The following is a 26,201-nucleotide window of genomic DNA, read 5'->3' on the forward strand; positions in this document are numbered from 1 at the left end:
GCCGGTTGTCAGACTGTCAGTTCCTACCCTGTTTGTCATAACAAGATGGCCACTTTTGACAGCTACGATACGAACGTTTCAGCCAAATCTGGGAAATATAATTCATGGAGGGTAATTCCCGTCCTTATACACCTTGTAAGTATATATACTTATCGATTCTACTTGAATTTTGAGTTGTTTCCTATCACAGAGCTGTTATGTTTAACTTGAATCTTGGTATGTCCTTGAACGCTTTATCCTTATGTATGGTAGGCTAACCATTATTTAGGATTGCACCGAAACTTTATCATGTCGGTGGACTTGCACAAAATGGGCCCAAAATTTATTATTGCTTGGTGTGCAGGCAATCAAGTGAAAGCCTTAGGTCATATGGTTTAAAAGGTATAATGCGGCCATTTTGATTTGTTACGGTAGATGGTGAAATACCTAGTACTATACCAGGTTAGTCAGTTGGTAACATGTGGATGTTGTACAGCATTAGATTAGCCTGTAATAATGTTTGTAATTTGCCCCAATCGGAGTCTGGAACTGTTATTGTTATATTTATACTTTACTAGCGAAACTGATATTTGCTATGAGACTGGACGGTTGCTGGCTAGTTTGGTATTTTTCTCTATGTTTTATAGGGGCTGGGGCATAATAACTTGGGTATCGGTCTATTAAAATGTGAAGTCTATCTGGTTTCATTGTAGTGTATTACAGGACGATGTAACCTAGGAAAACAACTACTTTTTCTTATAGAAAAAATTGTTTCATTGTAGTGAATTACATGGCAATGTAACCTAGGAAAAAAAACTACTGTTTCTTATAGAAAAAAAATACGCTCTCTTCGAAAATGACACTCGCTCCCGTCGCAAATTAATACTTTCAGAAATAAATATACATCTATATCCTCCAATAATGGGGGACCCCCAGTGGGAACTCGGGGTTTTGGGTGGGGAAAACATACTGGGGAATCGATCTATAAACGTAAAACAAGCCTTTCCTCCTCTATACATTACCTTCTTGAAATTATAATAACCGGAGGAAAATACAAAACAGTATCTGGATAAACTTTGGAGGCGCCGTTACAAAGATTGTGTCATGAAAAAATACAGTAACCAGTGCTGCCAACGTCCGATGCAGATCAAATGTTATTTTGTGACCTGTCATACTAATTTACTAGGCTAGGTTAGGTGGGTTTGTTAGGTTCTGTGCCCTTTTTGTACATTTTATATATTGAGTAAAACTTATAAGGAGAAATTATTTAATATATGGAAATATCTATCATTACTATCTTTAGTAATGTCAACGTGCCGTTGGTAACTCTGTGTACCATACGTCAACGTTGGTAACTGTATTATTGGTAACGTTGCTAATGTTATCGTTCGTTCGTAACAGAAGTGACACCGTGCATCTCAAAGTTATCCGAATTGGTTGATCTGTTTGTTTCCGATTGAAATGAACATCAAATTCGCTTAATTCACGTTATTTACTATAGGAAAACAATAATATTTCGTTTCCCCAGTATGTTTTCCCCACCCAAAACCCTGAGTTCCCACTGGGGGTCCCCCATTATCGGAGGATATAGATGTATATATATTTCTGAAACTATTCATTTGCGACGGAAACGAGTGTCATTTTAGAAGAGATCGTAATTTTTTCTATAAGAAACCGTATTTTTTTTCCTAGGTTACATTGCCATGTAATTCACTACAAAAATACCGAAAAAATTACGCTCTCTTCGAAAATGACACTCGTTCCTGTCGCAAATAAAGTTTCAGAAATATATATACATCTATATCCTCCGATAATGGGGGACCCCCAGTGGGAACTCGGAGTTTTGGGTGGGGAAAACATTCTGGGGAATCGATATATAAACGTAAAACAAGCCTTTTCTTCTCTATGTATTACCTTCTTGAAATTATAATAATTGGAGGATAATACAAAACAGTATATCTAGATAAACTTTGGAGGCGCCGTTGCAAAGATTGTGTCATGAAAAAATACAGTAACCAGTGCTGCCAACGTCCGATGTAGATCAAATGTTATTTTGTGACCTGTCATACCACTAGGCTAGGTTAGGTGGGTTTGTTAGGTGCTGTGCCCTTTTTGTACTTTTTATATATTGGGTAAAACTTATATGGACAAATTATTTAAAATATGTATGGAAGTATCTATCATTGCTATCGTTAGTAACGTCAGCGTGCCGTTGGTAACTGTGTACCATACGTCAACGTTGGTAACACTGTGTATTATTGGTAACATTGGTAATGTTATCGTTCGCAGTACATTCGTAAGAGAAGTGACACCGTGCAACTTAAAGTTAGCCGAATTGGTTGATCTGTTTGTTTCCGATTGAAATGAACATCAAATTCGGTTAAATCACGTTATTTTCTATAAGAAAATATATATTTTCTGTTCGAAATCTCACCCTGTAATATAATAAAAAATTACTGTATCTCTCTCTAAAGTCCATTGCTTACTTCTGAGAGACCGAATGGGAGTTATTGTGAATGCGTTGCTTAAATTCGCTTTGGACAGCTTTTCTGTGATTTGTATGACGTAATCATTACCTGACTTTTTAACCAATTAGGAGCTTCCAATTATGCTTAAGTTCCTGGATGTTGTTTTACAACAGCCATTTTATTCCAACCCTTCCCTTCAGTTCAGTTTGAGTTAAACCACCATCACGTAAAGACGTCTCCAAGAGAGAAGTTAAGGGAAGTACAATCTATTTCGAAATTTAGTGCAATTTAATCTATGTTGGCAATTAATTATGATGGAAAGGCGCTCTGCTCAGTGTAAAGCTATTGTTACTCGTGAAATTAAAAAATAACTACGAATTATGGCCTCAAAGGTCCGATTCTGACTTATTCTGATTTAAGTTTTTGGGAAGACCACCACATTTCTAATGGAAAGGCTCTGTAAAGATTGCCAACACAATCAAAAAAAAGAAAAAAAAAAAAAAAAAAAAAAAGACTGTCAATAATAAGGTAAGGATTTATTTGTCATTTACTTTTTCATAATGTAAGGATTTATTTGATTTACTTTTAGTTTGTGACATGTGAAGAGGGTTCGGCTAGCGGTTGTGACCTGGGAAGGGCGGTCCGGGGGCAAAGGGGCTGTGACCTGGAAAGCGAAGTCTGGGGGCTTGCCCCCCCCGCCTAGGGTTGTGACCTTGGAAATACTAGGTTAGGTTAGGTGGATTGGCTAGGTTCTGTACCCTTTTAAAAATCTCAAAAGTGTTAGATAATCAAGTTTTGGCCTATTTTCAGCCACTTACATGAACCATATGATTATCCAACTGGTTATCTTGTGCTTATTTTGCATTTCTGACCATTATTATTGCTGCAAATCACTCGTTTATGACATTTCCCCCCCAAAAAATTCCTAGTTTCCCACTGTGGTCCCCCATAATTGTCTTTGGTAATAGTTTACAACGCCACGCTCTCCATTTACCCCAAACTAATGCAATCCTGCAGTTTTCATCTTCTTGCACAGTAATTAGGTGGTTATTTAAATCCTGGAAAAACAATAATTAGCAAGATATGTTGAGGAAGGGAGAAGGGGTTATAAAAAGAAAATAACTCGGTTTCCTCATTAAACGACTCGGAACTAACATGTCAACACAGTCAACCAAACAGAATTCGTGACGCCAGCGTACATAAACAGAAGTCCTTGATGCCAGCGTACATTTGATATACAGTACAGTGATACCTCTACATACGATCTTAATTCGTTCCAGAAACTACTTTGTATGTTGGAGCAAATATTCCCATAAGAATACATGGTAATTGATTTAATTCGTTCCTCAGCCTAAAAACCCATAATACTGTAAATCCTTAATAAATGGCTACTGTACACATACATTACACGTGACATTAATACAATGCCTGTATAATAAATACATATTACAAACCAAAAAAAAGAACATAATGAAATAATAAATAAAAAACGGGTTGTAATGTAACACTTTACCTTAGCGACAGGCCAGCGCAGGTGTAGGGACTTCTACGCAGGAGGAGACGGCAGATCAGCGAGGAGGTAGGGACGGTGACTTTGTACGATAACGTGTACGATAACTTACACTACTACGTGAACTTTAACTTAACTTAGCTTAATTTTTTTTTTCATTTTTATAATTTTATATTTTTTTTTCTTACATTTTTTCTTATTTTTAATTTTCATCACTTTCACTCGATTTGGTCTTCCTTTTCTTTGCTTCACTTTCTTTCTTTTCATCATGATCACCAGACCGTTTTAAAGATTTTTTAAAGAAACTATCGAGTGAAAGTTGCTTTGTACGGCTTTTGAGGATTGTTCTAAAATGCGTTAAGCAAACATCATCGAACTGTGCAACAACACGGCAAACCTGAAGTTTCTGTGGGTGATGCTTGTCGATGAAATCAACATGTTGATGATATGCCAACATCTTATTTCCGCCGTACCTAAGATTTTGCCTACCTCCTCGATCTCCTCCGACTCACTCAACTGCGCTTGGAACTCATCATGCTGCATGGCTTGCAACTCCTTGAGTTCCTCGGTGGTGAGCTCTTCATGATGCTCATCGACGAGTTCGGTGATGTCATCTTCATCTACCTCCAGACCCATGGACTTGCCAAGGGATACAATCTCTTCAACGTCTTCCTCGGCGGCAAGCACAGGTTCATTCTCGGTGCCAAAACCTTCGAAATCTCTGGGAGCAACAGCATCAGGCCAAAGCTTCTTCCAAGCGAAATTCAGGGTCCGACGAGTTACTCCCTCCCAGGCCTGATCAATGATCTTTAAGCAGTGCACAATATTGAAGTCGCTCCTCCAAAATTCAGGCAAAGTTAAGTTGGTGCTTTGCATGACAATAAAGCATTGCTTAAATAAGTGCTTTGTGTAGAGCTTCTTAAAGTTCGAGTTGACTTGCTGGTCCATGGGCTGGAGGATAGGGGTGGTATTCGGGGGAAGATACAACACTTTGATGAATTTGTATTCGTCAATGATATCATCTTCGAGTCCGGGGGGGGGGTGGTTGAGCGGGTGCATTGTCCAAACAAAGCAAGCACTTCAAAAAAAATTTAAAGGCAAATTCCTTTCCTGAAGATACTTCTTGACAGCAGGACCGAAAACTACGTTTACCCATTCCAAAAAGATATGCCTAGTAACCCAAGCCTTAGAATTAGAACGCCATAGAACTTGCAGTAGGTCTTTATTAATTCTGTGTGCTTTAAATGCCCTAGGGTTTTCAGAATGGTAAACTAACAGGCTTAATTTTGCAGTCCTCGCTGGCGTTGGCACAAAGCGCAAGAGTCAACCGATCCTTCATTGGCTTATGTCCAGGCATTTTCTTCTCTTCGGCGGTAATGTACGTTCGACTAGGCATCTTTTTCCAAAACAGACCGGTTTCATCACAGTTGAAAACCTGCTGCTCTACGTAACCTTCCTCCGCCACGATGCTTTCGAACTTTTTAACAAAGCCTTTAGCAGCCTTAGTGGCCGAACTCGAAGCTTCTCCATGATGAACAACTGAATGAATCCCGGTCCGTTTCCTAAATTTCTCGAACCAACCCCGAGAGTGTGCCGCCTTCAAGTCACTGTAGATATCGCTGGCCTTCTCACAAATGATTGTTTCTGTGATCCTATCTCCAACAATCTCCTTGTCTTTGATCCATATTATCAAAAGTCGTTCCATCTCTTCAAGGGTAGGGCTACGAGGTTTAGAAATAATCGTGATCCCCTTCGAAGGTTTCACTGATTTAATGGCTGACTTCTGTTTTATGATCGTCGAGATCGTCGACATATTCCGGCAATATTGTTTAGCGAGATCGCCAATACGTACACCTCGCTCATGCTTTTCTATGATTTCCTGCTTTAATTCCAATGAAAGCATAGACTTCCTCTTTTTCTCACCACTGCTACCACTTCCTGAACCGAAACTAGGCTTTTTAGGACCCATGATTACGGAACACAGAAAACAACACGTGAAAAGGCAAGGTAAAAAACTTAAAACTTAGCGAATAGAGGACAACCACACGATGCGCACACGATGAGAGGACTGATCAAGTTGATGCTCGATTGGCGTCCCTCCGATGTGCTGCCGTCTAGCGGCGTCAACAACAAACTACACTGCACGCTTTCGAAAAAATTCCACGGGTAAGCGTATTGTTTACATTGTATGTTGGAGCAACACTTCTTATTTTGAGACAGAAATTTGGTCGAATTTTACTTCGTATGTTGGGACAATCGTATGTAGAGGTTCCACTGTACTGTAAATTCAAAGTACGCTTAGTAAAAAATGGATTAATTACTCAAAAGGGTCCATAAAATATGCATTTTACAAATAGTGACACTTTTAAGTAATCAATCTATTTTTGATCAAGTATATTTTGAATATACAGTACAGTATATCAAATGTATGCGGGCATCACAAACTTCTGTTTATGTATGCTGACATCACGAATCCTGTTTTGTTGACTTTGTTGACATGTCAGTTCCAAGTCGTTTGGTGAGGAAAACGAGCTATTTTCTTTTTATAACCCCTTCCCCCTCTTCCACATATGTTGCTAATTATTGCTTAACCAGAATTTAAATAACCACCTAATTACTGTGCAAGAAGATGAAAACTGCAGGATTGCATTATTTTGGAGTAAATGGAGAGCGTGGTGTTGTAAACTATTACCTTGTCTTTATATAGGGGGGTCCAAAAACTCATGAACAGGTGGTTTGCCCCAATAATCATGGTCAGAAATGCATAAAACACAAGATAATGTGTATGAAAAGTATGTTTCATGTATTTGACAAGAAATTAAAGTATCATATATTTACCATATCTTCTTTGACCAGAGAATTAGTCGCAAATAAGTAGTTTAGAGAGAAGGCCCGCCTTTTGAATATTATATTAGCCTACTGTGGGAAATTGAGTTTTTTGGGTGCGGAATACACAAAACTGATTAATTACGGAAAGCCATCTAACTCGACTACACCAACCTAACCTAATCTAGGGTTCAGTACCAGCTTAGTGTGACCCACCTCCTACCCTAACTTCACATACAATGTCAGATAACTCCCAACCCCCCCCCCAAAAAAAAAAAATAAAAATCGTATATATTTTGCCTAGCCACTTCACCATATATATATATATATATATATATATAAATGCATATATATATATAATGTATGTCTGTGTACAGGTTCGATTATAGTTACAGACGGAGAAAAGTTTTCTACTAAAAACAGCTTTTTTCCCTCACAAAAAAAAGCGTTTTCTTTGAAAATGACGCCTTATTTTCACTGCAAATAAATAGCCGATATTTATCTGTGTGTATATATATATATATATATATATGTATTTATATATATATATATATATAATGTATATATATATATATATATATAAATATATATATACTGTATAATATATATATATATATATATATATAGACACACACCATATCTGTTGATAATGGGAGACCCCCAGTGGGAACCCCGGGTTTTGGGTGGGGAAAACACAGAGGAAACTGTATACAGTATAATCACATTATTTACTATAGGGAAACATATTTTCTATTTGAAATGTTTCCCTGTCTTAGTATAATTTTCCCCATGTACAATATCGTTGTTGCCAGACCTGCTCATATAGAAAATAGGAATGAGAATGCTTCCTTACTATGCCCACCATCACTCACACTTGGCTTATTTATGTATACAGTATGTTGATTCGCCAAGCTAACTAATTATTCACTTAACGTTTTGCTCGCAGTTCAACATACCTCTGCTCCTCTGTTCTTGCAGTTGGTATGTTGGGCTAGTCATATTAACTATATGGGCGAGTTTTTTAGCAGGCAAATATTCGGTGACCCACCTTCCTACATACTACCATAGTACCTTTTATAAGCAACTCCACAGGACGTTTGTGGATAAATATGAAGAGAGAGAAATACCCACCCCTTCACTTATCGCCTAAGACATTCAATATTTTTGGTGTGGACATCTTAGAGGTGTCTACAAAGTTTTAATTTTGGTTTAGCACTATAGTATGGTGGTTATGCCAAAGAAACGAAGGTATTTGTAGTTTGATTACTTATTATAATTATAATACTGTATTATCCTCTTCCATGTATTTCTGATGTTGAAAGGTCGGGCTTTCACGTCGATTGTAAGACATGAGGAAAAATTGAATAAGTTTACAAAATCTTTTTGGTAAATATATGTTACTTCAATTTCTAGCCAAATACATGAACCATATTTTCCTACTTACATTACGTTTTATCAATTTTTGATAAATATTGGGACAAACCACCCATTCATGAGATTTCCTACACCCCACTATAAAAACAATTGTGGGATCCCAGTGGGAAATCAGGGTTTTGGGTCTGGAAATGCCAAAAATTAGTAAATTGCAGCAATGATAATAGTCAAAAATGCATAATAAACAAGATAACCAGTTGGAAACATTCTTAGGATTTGTAGTAATGGGAAATTAAAGTATTGAAATTACCTCTACAGTAATTTAATCATCCCTCAAATGGTTTTCACTCCGCCGTGGTTCGTTTTATCAAAAATGGTAATTCTGTACAATAGCTCTGCCACAAATAATTTAGATTTTTTTTTTCTGGTAAATTACTTAGTGCTTTGTCTAAAGCTCACTTTTTTAATCTTAGGGGACCCCCAGTGGGAAACAGGGTTTTTTTGGGTTGGGAATGAATTAGAGAATACGTTTTAACATACGAATAATGGCACATGTAGAATTAGAAATATACAAGGCCACCAGCTAACCGTAACAAACCACATAACCTAACCTAACCTAGTAGCCGTATCCTTACCTTGGTGATTCCCCCCCTTACACAGCCATATTTTATATGAGGCATCCCAAAACCCATTTTTAAAACATTAAACTTACCCGCTGGTTGTATAAAAATGGCTGTAGTCCCTGACGTCCGGCAGAAATTCAAAAACTTGCAGCAATCGCTGATATAGTTGCCAGGTGTACACTAGCGCCCTCACGGGAGATAGACCGAACTATTCCATCCATCACCAGACCTTCCCTGCCGCCATTACTGGCAACATCGTTAGGAATTCACTCGTGATTAACCTGGATTTTAGCAGTATATTGGTGATTTACTACTATCTACGGTTTTGGCATTCGCTTATTTTGTTTCATTTGGTATTTGATCGCTATGGTGTAGCTTTAAAGGTAGGATTAGAAGTTTTTTCAACCCATTTTAAACTAACGAAAGCATAATAGCGATAAGTAAACACCTCGCCTCGTCTATGGCGTCACAGTCATATGACGTAAGCTAGACTTTGACTTGCATTTTCTTTCTTTTTCTACAAAGAATGATAAGTGAATACTATTTTACAAAGTTATATAAAATAAAAGGTTATATTATTTTAAGAAAATTTTTGTCCTTTTGGTATGCTTTCTTTGGATAATCTTCGATCTGTTTTCAAAGATTAACTAGCGTTCAGTTTATTTATGCTTCGCAGTTCTCAGTCTATCGTCACATTATTACAATTTTCTTTGTATCGTTATTTATAAAAAGTAAACTCTTCTTAAAAACTAAAGTATTTAAGTTGTATTAGATAAAAGGAATATGTTATTTTATAATTATATTGGTCCTTTTAGTATTTTTTCTTTAGCTATTCTTTTTGTAAAGATTAAAGAAAATTAGTGTTCAGTTAATTTTTATACGACGTAGTATTCGTGACAATCGAAATAGTCTCACGATTCTTTGTATCGTTGTTTACTTGTTCGTTTTTGGGAATACTAAATTTTTTCGTATAATTGTAAATATTCCAATTGTTAATGTGACTATTCATCTTTTATTGGAAATCCTTAAGTAATAAGGGTTGTTTACATATATATATATATATATATATATATATATATATATATATATATATATATATATATATATATATATATATATATATATATATATATATATATATATATATATATATATAGAGAGAGAGAGAGAGAGAGAGAGAGATTCTTTATTACTATATCTATTCATTTAATATTTTATATAAAATATATAGTTACATTTTATATACGATTCAATACCTATTGCATTCATTCAAGCCCTTGACAGAATAGTAAGATCTCACTACGGGCGTGTCTACTTTAGGTTTTTATGCCATTTGTTTAGAAGTGCAAGGTTTTAGTGCTAAATTAGTGCCGTGAATTTTATTCAATACAGTAGAGGGTGCTTCTGTTCGGACCTGTCGTTATCCTAGCTTTAGACCTCTTTCAAGCTCCCGAACCCATGGGAGAATTAATGTTGATCGGTGGAAGGAAGAGAGAGGCATTAGCCTGGCGTCGAGCGTCTTGTAGGACCCGAACAGGAGTCCCCTCGAGCGTTCCTGTTGACGATTCCCAGAACGCTCACCCTCGCCGTAGGTAAGGCGAGATAAGTGTTTTCTAACATCAAACGGGCAAGCGCGAGCGTCATCCTTCCAGGCGCGCGACAAGCGCCAGGCAGCTCAGCGTGATGGGCGCAACAGGCGGCTCAGCGAGATGGCGCGCGACAGGCGGCTCAGCGAGATGGCGCGCGACAGGCAGCTCAGCGTGATGGGGCGCGACAGGCGGCTCAGCGTAATGGCGCGCGACAGGCCGATGAGAGTGATGGTGCGCGCCAGGCGATTGAGTGTGACGCCTCGCACCAAGCTAAACATGGCGCCGAACAACAGAGCATTGGACATGAGCGTCCAGCAAGGCTAGCTACTAATGCTGCTGTAAGAGTTTGACACTATGTTTGTAACTTAGTGCAACTTTGCAACTCCTTGGTTTCTCTTGTTCGATGATTGACCATTCTAGACGCGATCGACATAGTTCCGAGCGTCTGAATCGCGAGCGTTTTTGTTTCTAATGTCACGTGGCGCCGAGCATCAAGCAGTTGCATGACGCCGAATGCCAAGCAGTTGTGTGTCATCGAGCATCAAGCAATTGAACGTGACGCCGCGTGTCAAGCATAGCTCCAATAGTCTAGATCGCGAGCGTCTGAATCGTGAATGGCATTGTTCCGCGATTCACGTGACGCTGAACGCCAAGCAGTTGCATGGCGTCTGCCAAGCAGTTGCATGGCGTCTGGCTTCCAACAGTAGGACTTGACGTCTACTTGACCATGAGCGTCTAGCGTTGGAACATTGTTACGCCAGGCGTTATATTAAGAAATAAATATTAACTGGAAAGATATTTTCTCAGACCAAGGCCTGCTTGAACTAATTCTTGGTGTCTGTTGGAGAGCGAGCATTAATCTTCTAAAGCATTGAGCTCAGAATTCAGGACCTTAAGGAGTTGACTCCTTGGAAACAAGACATCTCTACCTCGGTTAGAGACTTATAGGAGGAACGGAGTGACGATCTCTCTTTTCCCGTTTATCTTTTAGTGGAATTCTCTTAGGAGAAGTTCCCAAGATACTTCTCTCTCCAGTTGACTTTAAGAAACTCATGAGATTTTTTTCTGAAGAGTTTCCAATTTATTTTGTACCTGCTGCTCCTCGTCCCGCCTTCAGAGTTTTTCGCTAAGGAAGGCGTCAAGGGAGTCTGTTTTTAAAGATGGTGCTGGTAGGGCAGTGCAATGGTGTGTCTTCAATGCAGCATAAAGAACCTAACTGGAGATGTTGGTGCAGCAGCACATTCAGCTGAAACATCAGGAAGTGCATTAGTGCTTTTGTGAGAGAAGGCAGTGTTCCTTTTTTGCTGTATGAGTCCTGACAGGATGTCAGAAGTTGGCAAAGGTTTAGTTCAGACTGTTCCTGAGTCTGGTGTTACGTTGCATGCACCACCTCTTCCGCCAGACTGGTTTCCGTCTGCTAAAAATGCGGAGCGCTATGTAAGCGATAATGAAGGCAAATTCGCGATCGAAGTTTCTACACCGGTGTCACCTAATGTTGATCCTAATTGGACTATGCTGCTAGACATGAAGCAGCAGCTCTCATCTTTTGTGCAGTCTTATCAGCCTGCTGTTAGCAAAGCGGTGGTTTGTCATGATTCCGATCATGACGCGTTGTCAAACAAGCGGTCTACCAGCATACGCGATGTTGAACAGCGTGATAAGACTGCTATTTCTCATAGAGTTTTCTGCTTCTCTTGATAACAAACTTCTAGCGGCCAAGCGTGACGTCGCGTGCCAAGCTAAACATTACACTAGACAACAAGACCGTGACGTCGAACAGCAAACAAACCGAGACGTCCATCGTCAGTCAGATACTATTCGAGCTACGTCCAGAGGGCAAAGTTCCCATGGAGACTCGGAAGAGCAACTGGATGGTCTCATTAGACCTCCAGGACGCTTACTTTCAGGTCCCGATCCATCCAAGTTACAAACATTACCCGAGGTTCGTGTACAGAAAGGAGGTCTTTCAGTTTCGAGCCTTGTGTTTCGGTCTCAACACCGCACCTCTAGTCTTCACAAAGATCATGTTGAATGTGGCGAGTATGCTCCATTCAAGAGGCATCAGAGCCTCCTTGTACTTGGACGATTGGGTCCTAAGAGGTCCCTTGTTTCAATCGCTGTCTGGAGGATCTGTGTCTGACAGTGAGTCTGTCAGAAGAGCTAGGACTTCTTGTGAACTCAGAGAAGTCCCAAATGATTCCATCCCAGGAGATTCTCTATTTAGGGATTGAGGTTCAGAGTCTGGCTTTTCATTTTTTTTCATCATCTGCAAGGATACAGCTAGCTCTCCTAAAACTTATGTGCTTTTCTAAAGAAAGAAGTTTGTTCAGTAAGAGAGTGGATGAGTGTCCTGGGAACCCTCTCTTCACTAGAAGAGTTTGTGTCTGGGGAGACTGAACCTACGGTCCCTTCAGTTCCATCTCAATTACCATTGGAAAAAAGAGGACAGTTTGACAAGGAAAGCATTCCCCTTACGGAACCGATAAGGAAGTGCCTTCAGTGGTGGAACAACCTAAACAGACTGCAGGAAGGTCTCTCGTTGGATCAAAGAACCCAGACCTTGTTGTTTTCCGATGCGCTGGACTCGGGGTGGGGAGCAACACTGGGAAAGTCAGAGATCTCAGGTCGGTGGACAAGGGAACAAGGACGCCTCCACATCAATCAAAAGGAGCTGTTGGCAATCCTGTTTTCCCTCAAAGGTTTCAAGAAGTTAGTATTAAACGAAGTAGTACAAGTCAATGCCGACAACACCACAGCATTGGCCTACATAACAAAACAAGGCGGGATGCACTCGAGATCACTACGAAATAACAAGGACTCTTCTTGTATGGGCAAAAGAAAGAAAGATATCCTTGTTTACAAGATTCATACAGGGAGAGAAGAACGTGATGGCAGACAGCCTCAGCAGGAGGAATCAAGTTCTTCCCAAGGAGTGGACGTTGCATCTGGATGTATTCAAGAAACTTTGGCGGATTTGGGGTCGCCCACTCATAAACCTGTTCATACCGCAAAAAGGAAAAGGCTGGAGACTTATTGCTCACCAGTTCCGGACCTCGAAGCGACACACACACAGATGTGTTCCTGATGGATTGGTCTCAACTGGATGTGTACGCGTTCCTACCATTCAAAGTGCTGTACAAGGTATTACAAAAGTTCGTGTCTCGAGGGAATCAGGATGACTCTAGTAGCTCCCTTCTGGCTGTCAAGAGGTTGGTTCACAGAGGTACTGGAATGGATGGTGTACGTTCCAAGAAGCCTGCCATTGAGAATAGATCTTCTCAGACAACCTCACTTGGCAAGAAACTATCTGAACCTCCAAGCTCTACGTCTGACTGCCTTCAGACTATCGAAAAACTCGCAAGATCTAGAGGATTTTCGAAGGAGGCAGCCAAGGCTATTGCTAGAGCAAAGAGGACTTCAACGATCAAGGTTTTTCAGTTCAAGTGGGAGGTTTTTAGAGAATGGTGTAGTGCTAACTCAGGTTCTTCATCCAGTACCTCTGTAACTCAAATTGCCAATTTCTTCTTAGAGCTTAGAAGGAAGCACAATTTTTCCTCCTCGACCATCAAGGGTACAGGAGTATGCTGGCTGCTGTCTTCAGACACAGGAATTTATTTCTCTCTAATAACAAAGATCTTCAAGATCTTAGAGCTTTTGAAACTTCTAAGAAGTGACAACAGGATTCACCAGCCTGGAATTTAGATGTGGTTTTAAAATTCCTCATGAGTGACAGATTCAAGCCTTTACATTCGGCTTCTTTTAAAGATTTGACTTTAAAGACACTTCTTAGTAAGTCTAGCAAGAGTTAAGAGAGTCAGTGAAGTTCTCGCTTTTAGCAATAATATTGGCTTCAGAAAAGGAAAATCCATATGCTCCTTGCAACTTAGATTCCTGGCCAAAAACGAACGTCCTTCTCATGCATGGCCTAAATCTTTCGGGATTACTATTCTCTCTGATATGGTGGGTGAAGAGTTGAATAAAATTCTGTGTCCTGTAAGAGCACTGAGGTTTTATCTGGACAGAACTAAAGATTTAAGAGGCAATTCAGAGGCTCTTTGGTGCGCAGTCAAGAAGCCTGCGCTACCTTTGTCTAAAAACACCCTATCATTTTTTATAAGACTTTTAATTAGAGAGGCTCACTCACACTGTGGTGAGGCAGATCTTAAGCTGCCTATAGTAAAGACTCATGAAGTTAGAGCTGTGCCAACTTCTGTAGCTTTTAAACAAACCGTTCTCTGCAAAGCGTCATGGATACAACCTTTTGGAGGAGTAAACCTGTATTCGCCTCGCATTACTTATATCGTGTCCAGACTCTTTATGAGGACTGCTACACTTTGGGACCATTTGTAGCAACGAGTGCAGTAGTAGGTGCAGGATAGACCACTACGTTTCCCCTAATCCTTAGTACCCTTGTTGTTCTCTTGGAACTTTTTAATATATTTCTATGGTTGTATGTGAGGATTGGTCAACAATCTTCTGCAGTCTCTGATTTAGTCAGGTGGTCATTTTATTCCTCGAGAGCACCCAGAACAAGGGTATTAGTTGAGGTCCTGTCAGCATAAAGGTTATTACCCGTTTGACAGCTCCTAGGGATCTTCAGCCCCCTGAGTGGACTGCTGGATCTCATAAGGATAGCAGACATAATGAGGCAGAGAATCATTGAAGTCAGCTTCCTTAACAGGTACGAACCCTTTAGCTTGTTTTTATTCAACACTTAATTGATATTCCAACAATGTTGCGGTCTCTGACCCTCCACCAAGGGGGTCAATCAGCCATTTTTATATAACCAGGGGGTAAGTTTAATGTTTAAAAATGATGATTCATAATAGCATAAATTTTTCAACATACTTACCCGCTGGTTATATAACTTATAATCCCACCCTCCTCCCCTCTAGAGACCGATGGGCATGGTAGGTCTGGTGATGGATGGAATAGTTCGGCCTATCTTCCGTGAGGGCGCTAGTGTACACCTGGCAACTATATCTGCGATTGCGGCAAGTTTTTTTTAATTTCTGCCGGATGTCAGGGACTATAGCTATTTTTATATAACCAGCGGGTATGTTCAAAAATTTATTTTATTATGAAAATATCATGTTTACTTACTTAGGTTGAAGGGTAAAGATGAGCTGCCATCTTCAAAAATGCATGGTGCCTATGATCCAATATGAGACTTAAACAAAGTCCCCTTAAAAATCAATATGTGAAAACTACACCTTTTTTTTCATTTTCTTCATGTTTTTCACTACAACATGCCTTGTACTACACCAAAATGCTTTTTTGATGATATCAAGTCAGCACTTAGAACCACGGGTGGTGAAGATAGTGACACTTTTCCGTTTTATTAACACTGTGATCTTGGCAGTACTTCGTTATTCTTTCGATGTTACCACAATAATGAAAAAAAAATCTTTAATTTAAATAATTGACAAAAACTTGAGAGAAAATCCACAGATATTGATGTCAAAGTAAATGGTATATGTGAAACCACATCAGAAGTTGAAGGTTCACACGCCTCCATGGCTTTCAAAAAACTGAAAAATTAATGGTGGAAATTGAGTGAAAAGTTTTGAAAATTGTTAGTTTGCTAGGAAAACTGTCACCTTATTGGGTATTTAAGTCACGTGATTCTAATTTTGTTAAAATGCTAGTCCCAAGTAAAATGTGGATAAACGTTGGTTAAAAATAAGACGTTTTTGTGACGTCTTGCTACATAGAATACAATCGATGATGTAATGATGACATAATCTATTATATTTAATGTACAAACAAACAAACGAGAGCTCAGTCTGAAGATGAATTTGAGAGAGTTATGAAGTCAAGGGACTTGGTTTTTTCAGGTGGGTCAAAATTTAATTTTGATTTTTTATGAATAGAACTTACCTGGCAGCTTTTCGTTCGCTTTCCCTGTTTCGCTGTACTGGACGACTATTTTGGTGACGTACACTGATTTGGGGTTTTGGCAATCGCATTTGTTATTATTCTTTAACTATTTGTTTGTTTACGATGACTGATAAACTTCATTTTCGTGTTTGTGTAAATGAGGTATGCAAGGTGAGGTTACTGAAAGTTTCGGTAGACCCTCACTGTTTGTTTAAAGTGCAGGGATTTTGAATGTGTGCTTGATAATAGGTACAAGGAATGTGAGGTTTTGAGCGAGAAAGAATGGTTAAGCATGAAACGCTATGTGCGTAAGATAGTTAGATAAAGCCAGGAGGGCTTCGAGATCTAAATCTAAATCTGCTAGTGAGCTTAGCTTAGATATTTCTTTTGGTCCCTTAATTAATTCCTCTGTAAAAGTTGAACCTTCTGAGGTAGTAGCTCCTGCCCCTTCTACAGGAACGATATTTATGGATGACCCTCGGTACGCCAGGATGGCGGCTGAGTTGAAGGCTATTAAAGACCAGCTTTCAGCCGTTAAAGGTAAGAGTTGGAGTGTGATTAGTGCTTTTGAAAGTGCAGTGGAGGTGGCGATTGTCATGTCCCTAGGTCTAAACCTCTACCAAGCTCCCAGGACCAAGGGAGAAGGTACGTCGACAGCCGCAAGGGAGTGAGAGGTACGCATCCTCGGTCAGCCGTCGCCTCTGGCAGTCCTGTTGCGTTTTCCCAGGCTGCTTATGACCGCCACGGAAAAGGTGTGTCGGAAGTGATGGTGTCTTCCCGAGCACCTCGCCTAGCCGTAAATGGCAGTATGAAGCTTCGAGACCGACCAAGAGGAGATGGAATCAAGCTGGCCAGACCCGTTCTCGCTCTCCCTTATCGAGTAGCCCGGAACCTTTTCCTTCAGAGGATGACTGGGACGCCATTCCAATGAAGAGGTCCAACCCTAGAAATGGAGAGAAGGAAGATTCTCCTCTTAAGTGACGAGAGAACCTTCTCCTACAACCAGCGCTACTCGGCAGCCATCGCCTTCGGAAACGCAGGATCCAGCAGCAGTCTCGAAGTCTTTTATGGAAGTTATGCAGAAGCAGCTGTTTTTGGTGTAAGCTTTTAGCCGCCCTTCCTCCCAGTCGGATGGGCGTAAGGACGACACTTTACCGATTAAGAAATCGGCCTCTAAGAGGGAACAGAGTACCTCTCCCTTGCAGGACAAACAGTGTCACTCCTCTCCCAGGGAACTGCGGCACAATTCGTCAAGCGTGTGGTATCGCGCTTCTTCTTCCTTGACACGCCGCCAGTACGCTTACGATTCTCGTCGCCAGGACGCTTTCAGACTGCCTCTCCAGGACTCTTCCGCTTCACGACACCAAGACGTATGGAGCTTTCGTCGCAAGGACGCTTCCAGTTCTCGGCGCCAGAACACCTCCTCCTCCCGCCTCAAGGATGCTTCCATCGTGCGACATCAGGACCCATGCGTCCCTCGATGTCAGGACGCATTCAGCCCTTGCCAACGGGACGCATCCGACAATTTGCTTTTCTCGGACGCTGATGAGCAATTGGAAACTATGTTAAAGCAACCTCAGACTTAGTTCCTGCAGCCCAAAGAGAGACTTGAGTTGGAAGTAGGGCAAGATCTAGAGGATAACTCAGAGGGTTAGGATAAGCCTGCTAATGCGGCTGCAGATAATAAGGTTCTCTCTCGCTCCCTCCTTGAGCTTTATGGGGAGGAGTTTGAACCTGCTGCTCCTCGTTCTCCTCAGTCGTAGTTTAGTAGGAAAAAGGCCAAAAAGCAGTCGGCTTTTATCAAAATGATGCTGTCCATCTCGGCTAGGAAGGCTCTTGCTAGAGTAGATGACTGGCTGAAGGAGCGTTGGCAAGCGGTCAAGACCACTTTCTCGTTTCCACGTGCTAGACTTGCGTCTAAGGCGGACATGTGGTACGAGACTGGAGAAGCTCTGGGCCTGGGAGTGCCTGCCTCCTCCCAGGGGGACTTCTCTGGCATTGTTGACTCTAACAGAAGACATGCCCTTAACTCGGTGATGGTAATGTGGTCTATGTCTGAGCTTGACCACCTCGTCAAGGGAATTTTCCGAGCTTTCGAAGTCTTCAGTTTTTTGGACTAGTCTCTGGGTACGCTGGCCAGGAAATCAGAACGGTTGGAAGATACAGAAGACCTTCCTAGTATTATGGCCTGCATGGACAAGGCTCTTAGGGATGGGTCAAATGAGTTGGCTTCACTATTTTCTGCAGGAGTTTTAAAGAAGAGGGCCCTTTTATGTTCCTTCACTTCTAGAGCAGTTACAGTCGCGCAGAAGGCTGAGCTCCTATATGCCCCTCTCCCCGGGGTCTCTTGTCAGGGACATTACCCTTTTGCTAGCGCAAAAGGCCACACAAGACCTCCTGTCATGCTCTGTAAGGAAGCCTTTACAAGCGGTTCCTTCGTCATTGAAGAGAGAGAAGAGGAAGCTTCAGCAGCCCTTTCGAGGTAGAGCTCCGACAAGAACAGACTTCAGGGGAAGAAGACAGGAGACGGGTGGTAGAACGAATAGGGGTTCGTTCAGGTCCCATTCCAGGAGATGAAGCTCAAGTCCTCCAGACAGCGGTAGGAGCAAGACTCACTTTTTTGGCAGGCTTGGAAGAAAGAGGGGCAGATGCCTGGTCCCCCTCAATCATCAAGGAGGGATACAAGATCCCTCTCTTGAAGAAGCCTCCGCTTTCAAATACACCTCTATCCTTGGTGGCGCAGTACTCGGACGTCGGGAAATAAGAGGCTTTACTGGATCTGGTGAACCAGATGCTCGAGAAGGGAGCGATAGAGCCAGTTCTGGAACTATTTTCCCCAGGTTTCTACAATCGCCTGTTTCTGGTACCCAAGAGCTCGGTGGATGGAGACCAGTTCTAGATGTCAGCGCTCTGAACGTCATTGTGGAAAAGACAAAATTTACCATGGAGACGACTCAGTCGGTGCTGGCAGCAGTACGTCCAGGGGATTGGATGGGGTGTCTGGATTTACAGGACGCTTACTTTCCGTCTATCAGTCTTCAAGGAATTTTCTCCGCTTCATACTTGAGAGGAAGGTCTTCCAGTTCAAAGTCTTGTCCATTGGACTGTTGACCATCCCCCAATATCCATTCCGGTGTTATCCATCTCAGCTTGGCGCATGCCTACAGGATATGGCTCCTGAGCTATTAGGATGGTTAGCTGATCCTGTCCTCCTTGAAGACAACTCCTTCAACATCGAGACAAGCTCCTCTCATTTTACCAAGATTTGGTATTGTTGTAAATCTGAGACATCCAATCTCCTGCCCTAGTAGAGGATAGAGTACCCAGGGATAAAGATACACAACGGCTGGAAGATTTTTCTCGTACGACGATCATGTCAGTAGACTCATAAAAGTAGCTTATTCTTTCCTACCCTTCCAACAACTACCAGCTCATCAATGGCAACAGTTGCCATTGGATAAGGCTCTTAGGGATGAGTCAAATGAGTTGGCTTCCCTATTTTCTGCAGGAGTTTTAAAGAAGAGGGCCCTTTTATGTCCCTGACAAGGGACTCGGGAAAAGGTGCTGCGAGAGAGGGGCGTATAGGAGCTCAGCCTTCTGCGCGACTAACTGCTCCAGGAGTGAAGGAACATAAAAGGGCCCTCTTCTTTAAAACTCCTGCAGAAAATAGGGAAGCCAACTCATTTGACTCATCCCTAAGAGCCTTATCCAATGGCAACTGTTGCCATTGATGAGCTGGTAGTTGTTGGAAGGATAGGAAAGAATAAGCTACTTTTATGAGTACTGACATGATCGTCGTACGAGAAAAATCTTCCAGCCGTTGTGTATCTTTATCCCTGGGTACTCTATCCTCTACTAGGGCAGGAACTCGTTCCACGTTCGTCTACATCACCACGTGTGAAGAGAGACTGATAGCTAATCAACAACCCACCCAATCATCTAGTTCCCAGAGAACAGAAAGTAAGGCCCGTTCTAGATAGTTGGCCAAAGAACAAAAATCTCTTCAAAGTAGGTATCGAGTAGGTTGGCCAGGGCACCAGCCACCCTTTGAGATACTACTGCCAGAAAGTTATTAAGTCCTTTGACTGGCCAGACAGTACTACATTGGATCCCTCTATCTGGTTACGGCTCATTCTCTTATGCATGTATACACCGAGTAGCCTGGCCCATTTTGTCAACATTTTCCTCTGCCCTTATACACACAACACTGATTACCAAACAATTGTTCTTCACTCAAAGCGGTTAACTACTACACTGTAATTGTTCAGTGATTCTAGCACACTATTCTATCTTATTTCTCTTCTGCAGGTTTTTTTTTTGCAGTTTTCATAGTTTATATATTAAAGATCTATTTTAATGTTACTGTTCTTGAAATATTTTTTTTTTAATTGTTCTTTACTTCTCTCGTAGTTTGGTTATTTCCTTATTTTCATTCCTCACTAAGGTATTTTTCCCTGTATGGGCCCTTGGGCTTATAGTATCTTGCTTTTCCAATTATGATTGAAGGGGCTCCTTTGGAGTTTCCTCCTGAAAATCTGTCTCTCCACGGATATATCGCAAGAAGGCTCGGGTGCTCATCTAAGGGATAAATTTGTTGCAGGACACTGGTCACAAAAGAACAAGATCCTGCACGTCAACCTGCTGGAATTGAAGGCAGCCATTCTAACGCTGCAATCGTTCCAACAGTGTCTGATAGGCCACTCAGTGGCGTTGTTCAGCAACAATGCTACTGTAGTGACATGCATCGACAAGCAAGGAGGTACTGCTTCATAGCACCTCTGCAAGTTATCAATGCAGTGGAGCTGTCGGGAAGAGGAACGTGATCGCTAACAAACTTTGTTCCCAAGAATAAATGGTTGCAGCAGAGTGGTCCCTTCTTCCTCAAGTGCAAGGGTTTTGACACATAGTCCTCCAAAGATATGTATGTTCATGACGAGAGACTACAAAAAACTCCTGATATACTGCTTACCAGTCTCAGATCAGGCAGCAGCCTTAAAGGAGGGTTCAGTGTCTCTGCTCTTCTTTCGTTTTCATGATTCAATGGGTGGTCAACAGGATGTCACCTACTCAAAGCCTCAAGGTAACATTGATAGCTACCAAGTGGCCCCATGCCTAATGGTACTCAAACCTTCCGATACTTTTAAGAGAGGCTTTTGAGAAAACTATCCAATTGGCCCAGCCTACTTCTGCCAATCCTATCTGCAAACACACCACAACTCAGTGACATCCCTGTTACTATCCAACATATCCGAATGAAAGGTTTTTCGTGAGGCACGGCACAGGTGGTGTCTGCCTCTCCAGTGCCTGCCGGAAAAAATGGGTAATCTGTAATAGGAGTAATAGAAATGGTATTTCTCAGATCAGAGCCTCTATTCAGCATGTTGCAAACTTCCCTGTTTTCCTACGTAGAGAGAAGCTCCTCTCCGTCTCAGCGGTGAGAGTCTATTGTGCAGCCTTGTGCCGAGTCTTTAGACTGAAGGGTATAGACCTTTTCTCTTCAAGGAAATTGTCAATACTCTGGAGGAGTGGAGCATCACCAGAGTTATGAGGCCCTTAAAGATTGGCCCTTATGAACATTTAAAGCAGATGTCTGATAAGGACTTCACTTGAAACGCACTTTTTTTTCCTACCTTGGCATCAGCGAAACAAAGAGTTAAGTTGTATAATTTATCATATCTGATAAGTCGTTCAGAGGGTGGGACAGGGTTCTCTTCCCTTGTTCCTGAACGTTTGAATCTTTCTCCATATCTGGCTGGTTTAAGATCTTCAGAAACGCCATCTCCTTCTAGCATCACGAACGATAAATAGAGCACAAACCCAGGAAGCAGGTGAGCTGGAGGAACTGGCATATGGCGAGAGGATTAGGTGCGACGTTAGCCTTACATAGAGCCTGTTAGTGGTCCAAGCCCTTAAGGCTGATGTATGAAGATGCCAGACAACCTTCACAGCCCACTATCTATGGGAATGCACTCTCTGGTTGTGTAGTTTACCTAGCTCCCTCAGAGGACAAGAAGCATTTCGTCTCAGATGGTAATTGTGACAGTATTCTAGAATGAGAGTAAGAAAGTTTGGTCATTCTTCCTCTTTCAATTGTTTTGGGGGGGTGTAGAGGTCGAACCATTGTCCCTGTAATGGACTTATAAGTTAGTAAGCATCCTCCTGTTTAGGGATAGGATGGATAGCAATATAAACTAATCGCCTTACTTTGATGTAGCATTGCAGACATCATTTCCTTGAGGATATAAGTTCATCCACAGCTGCTTGTATAAAGGGAGGAAACCTAGCCTATTACTCGAGAATTCAGGTCATAAGAGGTGAATGGGAGTCAACACTATTGGTCAGAGTGTCCTGACATACCGGGATTTTAAACCAGCCAGGTTGGTTATAGGAACTTCTCCTAAGCATAAGACTCGTATTGAAGGATGAAGGTTTGTGTTTGTTTAGGAACAAGTCACAAATTTTAGAAATCATTTGCATGTTTTTTTATCATCAGAATTTGAAGCTTTACTGAAATTCTACTCCTATTAAAGGACTCAGATTTTTTTTAGTTAGGAAAAACACAATTTTATTTTTTTTTAAATTGATTTAACTTGACATTTGTTCCCATTTCCACTCTTCTTCACTCTTCTTCCTTTTAATTCATAATCCGACTGCAGCCTTCTCCCCTAGTTGTGCCTCAGTGTTTTTATTTGCCTTTCATCCTTCCCTATGGTTACTTCATTCTTGATTCATATGAATTAAGATCTGTTAGTATCAAGTAATAAGAATGAGGTTATTTGAGAATTTTTTGTCTTATAGCATATTTTGAGGCTGTGAGATTGAATGATTTTATACTGTACCTTTATTACTGTAAATCATTAAATTATTTCACTTCTCTTAAGTCCATGTAACAGCACCATCGCTTCCTGTTTTTGGACTAAAATTCAATGCATTTTTTAATTGCTTCCATTATTGTTGAGTCAAGGTAAGGAAAGTTGGAACAGGAAGAAACAAAAGAAATGAGGCGAGGGAAGAAAATAAGAGGCTGAAAGACGTAGAGGTGGTGTAGCGCTAGACTGTATATTGTTGGTTCTACAGTGAACCCTCGTTTATCGCGGTAGATAGGTTCCAGACGCGGCCGCGATAGGTGAAAATCCGCGAAGTAGTGACACCATATTTACCTATTTATTCAACATGTATATTCAGACTTTTAAAACCTTCCCTTGTACGTAGTACTGTTAACAAACTACCCTTTAATGTACAGAACACTTAATGCATGTACTACAGTACCCTAAACTAAAACAGGCACAAATATTAAAGGCAATTTTATATCATGCGTTTCCTAAACACGCTAAAAAGCACGATAAAAAATGGCAACCAATGTTTTGTTTACATTTATCTCTGATCATAATGAAGAAACAAACTGGAGGTAGAGCTTTGCTTATTACCCAGACATATTTCCCATACTTTTCCCTTAGAACTACATCACATCTTCCTACTTACACATATACATACCTACATATATACATACATACATATATACATGCATACATATATATATATATATATATATATATATATATATATATATATATATATATATGTATATATATATATATATATATATATATATATATATATATATATATATATATATATATATATATATATATATATATATATATATATTACTGTATATATATGGGTTATGGAAAAAATCCGCGAAGTGGTGAATCCGCGATGGTCGAACCGCGAAGTAGCGAGGGTTCACTGTATACAATATGTTTTTATGGAGATATGTGATGGTTTAAATTACCATCTATACTTTGTCTTTTCTAATCTCAAAATCAGTTTAGTTTTTTTGAGACAAAATAACTCCTTTCATATTCTTGGATGAAAATTGCATTCCTATCAAAGAAATTTATAGCATTTCTTGTGCATGTGCTCAGCTGTAGGCTACTGCTATTTATAAATATAGATGTCACTTAAGTGGTTTATTAATAATGATGTTTGTTATCAAAACATAATGATGATAGTAATAATAATGACCAATATGTGTTAGAAATATTGATGATGATTAGAATACATTAATTTGATAATCAATGAATTTGATTAAATTATATATTTAAAGTTCCTAGAAAATAATTTACATGATGAAATTTGTATAGATGATAAAATTGTATTGGTTTTAATTCATAATTTCATTTCAGGTTCTCAAGTTGCGGATGGCTGCTTTTACGATGTCATGAAGATTCAAATGACCTGTAAGAGGAAAGAAAAACAAGTCTTGATAAACATATATGACCCCAGATTTTAGATGAATAAGAAATGCAGTATAACACTATTAGAAGCTTTGGAAGAAATCTGCTTAACAAGAATAAAAAGAGAAAAGTAGCAAACTAGAAAAGCAAAAGAAATGTATCAAGAAGCCAATACAGTACAAATGTTTTTAGGAAGAGAACAGAGTAAAAAAAAAAAGATTTTCTTATTTTTAGTTTTTGAACTGGCATATAGAAAGTGTATAGTACAGTGAAGAGAGCATTATTGTTTCCATTGTCTTTAATTATAACTGTTTAAAATCTATTTAAGATAAATCCTCATCAACCCAAAATATGTAGATGAGTAGAGGGTTTGGATGAGCTGCTCTTAAAAAGTCATTATTTAGAAAGGTTTACTTCTATAAAACGGAAATTTACCGCACAAATCTTTCCAGTTCTAGAATGGAAAAAGTTCAACTTTGTATTCAAACAATCCGCTGAAGTTTCACTCTGAGTCATGCTTCTTTGTGACTTTTTGCCTTCAGGATTGCATGTGTAGTCTTTTTTCACTATTTGTAAAATCTTTTTGGGTTAGTTTATACTCATGATTACATTATTTTCAGTTCTTGGAGTATTTTAACTTTTTTTTTCTCCTTTTTCTTCCTTTAGTGCAATATGGAAGTTTTTTTTTTTCTCCCCTTATCTAATTACTGTATTTTATATTCACTGTTTTGTTATTGGATGAATTTGATTGTTGTTTTGATATTAATGGTAAGTGTTTATCTACCTCCCACATCTGTGTTTTTTCAGTTGTTCAGGTTTTGATGTACCATACAATATGTTTTTGCTCATCCATTGGTTCGGGGCGGTAAATGATCAGTTGTATGGCCTCTAATGACGAAGCGATATGGGCTTGTTTAGTCAGTGCCCTTCTTTTAGAGGGAAATGGTTATCTCCATAGTCGACGTGACCTGTGTATAAGAGCTATTTTGTGTGTTAAAGATGTTTAGAATCAATCAGAAACGAGACTAAATTCCATGCCAAATCTTCATTTGGAGGCATTTTCATTTTCTTTCACTCCTGTAGCAAGGTATATTGTTGAGTCACAGGTGTTGTCTGATGATACTTAAGCTGCCAACGGGCTACCACCGCCTGTAATATTCTCTTGAGGTTGGAAGCTTAATCTTAAGGGTTCTCGTTCACTTACCAACCCAACTTCAGGATGAGATTGGAATGGATGAAGCATTGAAAACTATCCAAGCACTGTGAACATCTTCATATGTAAAGTCATTACTTTGAAGAAAACCATGTCTGAAGTGCACAGAATTGCTGAGCTATACACCTTTGCATGCAATGTTGCTAACAGTGTAAGAAGACGATAGTTAGTGTGAAAAAAAGTTTTTTAAACAATAAATATGGGCTTTTTTTTGTAAAGGAAAAGGATATTTGCATGAGGAAGACAGTTGGTTGTTTAGTGACTGGAATATGGAGTTTAAAAACAATGTTTTTTTAATTCTATCTCTTTTTCTCCAATTAGCTTGCAACTTTACTAGCTACTTTTTTTCCTTTAAGGGGGGAGTTTTCTACAGTTTGTGAAGTACATGTTTCTGGATTGTTTTAATTTTCATTTTATTGCTTCCTGGGTCATATTACACCTACACATTGTTTGCCCATGGAAACTCCTCATACAGTAGTTCTTGGGGGCTGTCGCAAGA

At 40.1% G+C, this 26,201-nt stretch overlaps 1 long non-coding RNA gene across 1 annotated transcript; it reads left to right on the forward strand.

The window, feature by feature from the left end:
- On the forward strand, window positions 1-25,120 carry LOC137649639 (uncharacterized). The gene is made up of 2 exons (XR_011045801.1): window positions 1-135; window positions 24,439-25,120. It is a non-coding gene; the product is annotated as an uncharacterized lncRNA (long non-coding RNA).
- The last annotated feature ends 1,081 nt before the right edge of the window (window positions 25,121-26,201 follow it).

This window comes from Palaemon carinicauda, chromosome 11 (assembly GCF_036898095.1).
Source record: "Palaemon carinicauda isolate YSFRI2023 chromosome 11, ASM3689809v2, whole genome shotgun sequence".
NCBI classification, from domain to species: domain Eukaryota; kingdom Metazoa; phylum Arthropoda; class Malacostraca; order Decapoda; family Palaemonidae; genus Palaemon; species Palaemon carinicauda.